The sequence below is a fragment of the Micromesistius poutassou genome, assembly GCF_964030765.1.
Source record: "Micromesistius poutassou genome assembly, chromosome: 2".
NCBI lineage: Eukaryota > Metazoa > Chordata > Actinopteri > Gadiformes > Gadidae > Micromesistius > Micromesistius poutassou.
Window position 1 is genome coordinate 24,038,022 of NC_140272.1, and position 7,500 is coordinate 24,045,521.

The 7,500-nt window shown below is 46.6% G+C and overlaps 1 protein-coding gene across 1 annotated transcript in view; it reads right to left on the bottom strand.

The window, feature by feature from the left end:
* Nucleotides 1-7,500, bottom strand: part of cdk18 (cyclin dependent kinase 18) — a gene marked incomplete at its 3' end in the record, with an annotated part of 38,593 nt that overhangs the window by 30,335 nt on the left and 758 nt on the right. The window lies entirely within an intron of this gene.

Below are 7,500 nucleotides of genomic sequence, written 5' to 3' on the forward strand. Positions count from 1 at the left end.
GCAGCAGCTGGACAGGCAGCACTGGTTAAGATGGTTACGTTTTAAAGTAAAATGAAAAATAAAAATACATCATTTTAACTTTATTTTTAGGCCTTCAGGGTGTTTTAAGTGTCAATCAGGAGTCTCTAATCCCAGACCTCCCGTATTGTGCACCCTGGTCTGACTGCAGCCCTGGTCTGACCATCTGTAACATGAAGGTCAAACAAACGAGTCCCCACTGAATCAAGTGTCTGAGGAGAAACGCAATTACACCTGATTGTAGAGAGCTCTTATGCAGCCATGCTCAACGATTAACGATTAACACTTATCATTAATCTATTCAGTATTTGTTTATTAAATGCCCGTCTCGCTTGTTTCAAGCAAAACCAATTCATTCGTGGTTGGCTCACTGTATGAACCAGTATAGAGTGCATCTATAAGCCTCAGCTATTGTGAATCGCGTGTGTGTGTGTGCGTATATATATGTGTGTGTGTATGTATATGCGTATATATGTGTGTGTTTGTGAATGTGTGTGTGTATATTTATATATATATATGTGTGTGTGTGTGTGTGTCTGTGTGCGTGTGTGTGTGTGTGTATATGCGTGTAGACGTGCGTGTTTGTGTATGTGTGTGTGTATATATTTATATATATATATATGTGTGTGTGTGTGTGTGTATGTGTGTGTGTGTGTGTGTATATGCGTGTAGACGTGTGTGTTTGTGTATGTGTGTGTGTATATATTTATATATATATATATGTATGTGTGTGTGTGTGTGTGTATATGCGTGTAGACGTGTGTGTTTGTGTATGTGTGTGTGTATATATTTATATATATGTGTGTGTGTGTGTGTGTGTGTGTGTGTGTGTGTGTGTAGGAGAACACTCATTAGACATATTCCACTTGCTGCACGACGCCGTGCCTGTGGCGGGCGGGGCACTCAGTGACTCTCTGGCTCTTCTGACCGTTAGATCACCGACGAGTGAGCCTGGAACATTCTCTACATTTAAAACATCTTTCTCAATGAATGGATGCACGGTTGACGGTGGACAGGAGATAGGAAACTGTTGTCTGTGCATGTTGCTGGTGGTTTGTGTTGTAGGATGGACAGTGGTTTGTGTTGTAGGGTGGACAGTGGTTTGTGTTGTAGGGTGGACAGTGGTTTGTGTTGTAGGATGGACAGTGGTTTGTGTTGTAGGATGGACAGTGGTTTGTGTTGTAGGATGGACAGTGGTTTGTGTTGCTGGTGGTTTGTGTTGTAGGGTGGACAGTGGTTTGTGTTGTAGGATGGACAGTGGTTTGTGTTGTAGGGTGGACAGTGGTTTGTGTTGCTGGTGGTTTGTGTTGTAGGATGGACAGTGGTTTGTGTTGTAGGATGGACAGTGGTTTGTGTTGTAGGGTGGACAGTGGTTTGTGTTGTAGGATGGACAGTGGTTTGTGTTGTAGGATGGACAGTGGTTTGTGTTGTAGGATGGACAGTGGTTTGTGTTGTAGGATGGACAGTGGTTTGTGTTGCTGGTGGTTTGTGTTGTAGGGTGGACAGTGGTTTGTGTTGTAGGATGGACAGTGGTTTGTGTTGTAGGGTGGACAGTGGTTTGTGTTGCTGGTGGTTTGTGTTGTAGGATGGACAGTGGTTTGTGTTGTAGGATGGACAGTGGTTTGTGTTGTAGGGTGGACAGTGGTTTGTGTTGTAGGATGGACAGTGGTTTGTGTTGTAGGGTGGACAGTGGTTTGTGTTGTAGGGTGGACAGTGGTTTGTGTTGTAGGGTGGACAGTGGTTTGTGTTGTAGGGTGGACAGTGGTTTGTGTTGTAGGGTGGACAGTGGTTTGTGTTGTAGGGTGGACAGTGGTTTGTGTTGTAGGGTGGACAGTGGTTTGTGTTGTAGGATGGACAGTGGTTTGTGTTGTAGGGTGGACAGTGGTTTGTGTTGTAGGGTGGACAGTGGTTTGTGTTGTAGGGTGGACAGTGGTTTGTGTTGTAGGGTGGACAGTGGTTTGTGTTGTAGGGTGGACAGTGGTTTGTGTTGCTGGTGGTTTGTGTTGTAGGATGGACAGCGGTTTGTGTTGTAGGGTGGACAGTGGTTTGTGTTGGTTAGTACCAGCACTGTGTTGCTGTTGGTTTGTGTTGTAGGGTGGACAGTGGTTTGTGTTGCTGGTGGTTTGTGTTGTAGGGTGGACAGTGGTTTGTGTTGTAGGGTGGACAGTGGTTTGTGTTGTAGGATGGACAGTGGTTTGTGTTGTAGGGTGGACAGTGGTTTGTGTTGTAGGGTGGACAGTGGTTTGTGTTGCTGGTGGTTTGTGTTGTAGGGTGGACAGTGGTTTGTGTTGTAGGGTGGACAGTGGTTTGTGTTGTAGGGTGGACAGTGGTTTGTGTTGTAGGGTGGACAGTGGTTTGTGTTGCTGGTGGTTTGTGTTGTAGGGTGGACAGCGGTTTGTGTTGCTGGTGGTTTGTGTTGTAGGGTGGACAGTGGTTTGTGTTGTAGGATGGACAGTGGTTTGTGTTGTAGGATGGACAGTGGTTTGTGTTGCTGGTGGTTTGTGTTGTAGGGTGGACAGTGGTTTGTGTTGTAGGATGGACAGTGGTTTGTGTTGTAGGATGGACAGTGGTTTGTGTTGCTGGTGGTTTGTGTTGTAGGGTGGACAGTGGTTTGTGTTGTAGGATGGACAGTGGTTTGTGTTGTAGGGTGGACAGTGGTTTGTGTTGTAGGATGGACAGTGGTTTGTGTTGTAGGGTGGACAGTGGTTTGTGTTGTAGGGTGGACAGTGGTTTGTGTTGTAGGGTGGACAGTGGTTTGTGTTGTAGGGTGGACAGTGGTTTGTGTTGTAGGGTGGACAGTGGTTTGTGTTGTAGGGTGGACAGTGGTTTGTGTTGCTGGTGGTTTGTGTTGTAGGGTGGACAGTGGTTTGTGTTGTAGGATGGACAGTGGTTTGTGTTGTAGGATGGACAGTGGTTTGTGTTGCTGGTGGTTTGTGTTGTAGGGTGGACAGTGGTTTGTGTTGTAGGATGGACAGTGGTTTGTGTTGTAGGGTGGACAGTGGTTTGTGTTGTAGGATGAACAGTGGTTTGTGTTGTAGGGTGGACAGTGGTTTGTGTTGTAGGGTGGACAGTGGTTTGTGTTGTAGGGTGGACAGTGGTTTGTGTTGTAGGGTGGACAGTGGTTTGTGTTGTAGGGTGGACAGTGGTTTGTGTTGTAGGGTGGACAGTGGTTTGTGTTGTAGGGTGGACAGTGGTTTGTGTTGTAGGATGGACAGTGGTTTGTGTTGTAGGGTGGACAGTGGTTTGTGTTGTAGGGTGGACAGTGGTTTGTGTTGTAGGATGGACAGTGGTTTGTGTTGTAGGGTGGACAGTGGTTTGTGTTGTAGGGTGGACAGTGGTTTGTGTTGCTGGTGGTTTGTGTTGTAGGATGGACAGTGGTTTGTGTTGCTGTTGGTTTGTGTTGTAGGATGGACAGTGGTTTGTGTTGCTGTTGGTTTGTGTTGTAGGGTGGACAGTGGTTTGTGTTGTAGGGTGGACAGTGGTTTGTGTTGCTGGTGGTTTGTGTTGTAGGATGGACAGTGGTTTGTGTTGTAGGGTGGACAGTGGTTTGTGTTGTAGGGTGGACAGTGGTTTGTGTTGTAGGGTGGACAGTGGTTTGTGTTGTAGGGTGGACAGTGGTTTGTGTTGCTGGTGGTTTGTGTTGTAGGGTGGACAGTGGTTTGTGTTGTAGGGTGGACAGTGGTTTGTGTTGTAGGGTGGACAGTGGTTTGTGTTGTAGGGTGGACAGTGGTTTGTGTTGTAGGGTGGACAGCGGTTTGTGTTGTAGGGTGGACAGTGGTTTGTGTTGGTTAGTACCAGCACTGTGTTGCTGTTGGTTTGTGTTGTAGGGTGGACAGTGGTTTGTGTTGTAGGATGGACAGTGGTTTGTGTTGTAGGATGGACAGTGGTTTGTGTTGCTGGTGGTTTGTGTTGTAGGGTGGACAGTGGTTTGTGTTGTAGGGTGGACAGTGGTTTGTGTTGTAGGGTGGACAGTGGTTTGTGTTGCTGGTGGTTTGTGTTGTAGGGTGGACAGTGGTTTGTGTTGTAGGGTGGACAGTGGTTTGTGTTGTAGGGTGGACAGTGGTTTGTGTTGCTGGTGGTTTGTGTTGTAGGGTGGACAGTGGTTTGTGTTGTAGGGTGGACAGTGGTTTGTGTTGTAGGGTGGACAGTGGTTTGTGTTGCTGGTGGTTTGTGTTGTAGGGTGGACAGTGGTTTGTGTTGTAGGGTGGACAGTGGTTTGTGTTGTAGGGTGGACAGTGGTTTGTGTTGCTGGTGGTTTGTGTTGTAGGGTGGACAGTGGTTTGTGTTGTAGGGTGGACAGTGGTTTGTGTTGTAGGATGGACAGTGGTTTGTGTTGTAGGGTGGACAGTGGTTTGTGTTGTAGGGTGGACAGTGGTTTGTGTTGTAGGGTGGACAGTGGTTTGTGTTGTAGGGTGGACAGTGGTTTGTGTTGTAGGGTGGACAGTGGTTTGTGTTGTAGGGTGGACAGTGGTTTGTGTTGTAGGGTGGACAGTGGTTTGTGTTGTAGGGTGGACAGTGGTTTGTGTTGTAGGGTGGACAGTGGTTTGTGTTGTAGGGTGGACAGTGGTTTGTGTTGTAGGGTGGACAGTGGTTTGTGTTGTAGGGTGGACAGTGGTTTGTGTTGTAGGGTGGACAGTGGTTTGTGTTGTAGGGTGGACAGTGGTTTGTGTTGTAGGGTGGACAGTGGTTTGTGTTGTAGGGTGGACAGTGGTTTGTGTTGTAGGGTGGACAGTGGTTTGTGTTGTAGGGTGGACAGTGGTTTGTGTTGTAGGGTGGACAGTGGTTTGTGTTGTAGGGTGGACAGTGGTTTGTGTTGTAGGGTGGACAGTGGTTTGTGTTGTAGGGTGGACAGTGGTTTGTGTTGTAGGATGGACAGTGGTTTGTGTTGTAGGGTGGACAGTGGTTTGTGTTGTAGGGTGGACAGTGGTTTGTGTTGTAGGGTGGACAGTGGTTTGTGTTGTAGGGTGGACAGTGGTTTGTGTTGCTGGTGGTTTGTGTTGTAGGGTGGACAGTGGTTTGTGTTGTAGGGTGGACAGTGGTTTGTGTTGTAGGATGGACAGTGGTTTGTGTTGTAGGGTGGACAGTGGTTTGTGTTGGTTAGTACCAGCACTGTGTTGCTGTTGGTTTGTGTTGTAGGGTGGACAGTGGTTTGTGTTGTAGGATGGACAGTGGTTTGTGTTGTAGGGTGGACAGTGGTTTGTGTTGTAGGGTGGACAGTGGTTTGTGTTGCTGGTGGTTTGTGTTGTAGGATGGACAGTGGTTTGTGTTGCTGTTGGTTTGTGTTGTAGGATGGACAGTGGTTTGTGTTGCTGGTGGTTTGTGTTGTAGGGTGGACAGTGGTTTGTGTTGTAGGGTGGACAGTGGTTTGTGTTGCTGGTGGTTTGTGTTGTAGGATGGACAGTGGTTTGTGTTGTAGGATGGACAGTGGTTTGTGTTGTAGGATGGACAGTGGTTTGTGTTGTAGGGTGGACAGTGGTTTGTGTTGTAGGGTGGACAGTGGTTTGTGTTGTAGGATGGACAGTGGTTTGTGTTGCTGTTGGTTTGTGTTGTAGGGTGGACAGTGGTTTGTGTTGTAGGGTGGACAGTGGTTTGTGTTGTAGGGTGGACAGTGGTTTGTGTTGTAGGGTGGACAGTGGTTTGTGTTGTAGGGTGGACAGTGGTTTGTGTTGTAGGGTGGACAGTGGTTTGTGTTGTAGGGTGGACAGTGGTTTGTGTTGTAGGATGGACAGTGGTTTGTGTTGTAGGATGGACAGTGGTTTTTGTTGTAGGGTGGACAGTGGTTTGTGTTGTAGGGTGGACAGTGGTTTGTGTTGTAGGATGGACAGTGGTTTGTGTTGTAGGGTGGACAGTGGTTTGTGTTGCTGGTGGTTTGTGTTGTAGGGTGGACAGTGGTTTGTGTTGTAGGGTGGACAGTGGTTTGTGTTGGTTAGTACCAGCACTGTGGTGCTGTTGGTTTGTGTTGTAGGGTGGACAGTGGTTTGTGTTGTAGGGTGGACAGTGGTTTGTGTTGTAGGGTGGACAGTGGTTTGTGTTGTAGGGTGGACAGTGGTTTGTGTTGTAGGGTGGACAGTGGTTTGTGTTGTAGGGTGGACAGTGGTTTGTGTTGTAGGATGGACAGTGGTTTGTGTTGTAGGGTGGACAGTGGTTTGTGTTGTAGGGTGGACAGTGGTTTGTGTTGTAGGGTGGACAGTGGTTTGTGTTGTAGGGTGGACAGTGGTTTGTGTTGTAGGGTGGACAGTGGTTTGTGTTGTAGGGTGGACAGTGGTTTGTGTTGTAGGGTGGACAGTGGTTTGTGTTGTAGGGTGGACAGTGGTTTGTGTTGTAGGGTGGACAGTGGTTTGTGTTGTAGGGTGGACAGTGGTTTGTGTTGTAGGGTGGACAGTGGTTTGTGTTGTAGGGTGGACAGTGGTTTGTGTTGTAGGATGGACAGTGGTTTGTGTTGTAGGGTGGACAGTGGTTTGTGTTGGTTAGTACCAGCACTGTGGTGCTGTTGGTTTGTGTTGTAGGGTGGACAGTGGTTTGTGTTGGTTAGTACCAGCACTGTGTTGCTGTTGGTCCAGATGCAGTGTGACATGTGTGTCATTCCCCCGTTGTGTCCTGCGTCTCTATGTTCTACCCTACTTTCAAATATAGATTCTTCCTTCTTTGTGTTTCTTGTTCTCACATCATGCTGCCCCTGCTTTCCTTTGTGTGTTTTCTTCCATTAACGTCCAGATGCAGTGTTGTTTGTATTGTTTGTGTTTCTGTGCTCTCCATGTTGGCCAATCACAACCTCCCTGCTGCTACAAATTCATCTGCCAGAAGCCAGCTTCCATTTTCTGAAAGTACACATTATGTTGCCCTAGTTCAACCTTTCCAATTCATTTGAAATAGAAATTGAAATAGTACTTAACAATTCTGCAATATGTTATCCACTCAAAATCCTTTCAGTTATGAAATAGTTATTAAGAATTATTTATACCCATTAAGGGTCATTTTTTTCAGTTTGAGTTGCTATTGTGTTAACCAGGATCCAGCTTCTATTTTCTGAAAATACTCATTATTTTGTCTTTCTAATTAATTTTTTTCAGCTAGGGTTAGGGTTAGTTCAAAGCACTGGATAGTGAACAAAAATAAGTGCATTTATTTAGAGGGGAAAAGGTCTATATATATATATATATATATGTCTCTCTCTCTCTCTCTCTCTCTCTCTCTCTTTCCTTCTCCCTCGTGGCTGACCTTCAAGAATCAGACAGAGAGGCACACACAACGACACTAGGGATTGTGGAAGCACAAATCCAGCTGCTATCCTCTGTGTGATAGCTATCAGCACACACACACACACACACACACACACACACACAGGCACACACTTCAGTGCACTGTGTGTTATTAGTGATGCACTAAAGCTAGACAAGGCTTAATCTGCATTCATTCCTTTTACTGTACAACCCTTTCTGTATGTACTCCAACTTACCTCCTTAGGGTTCTGCTTGGCAAAAA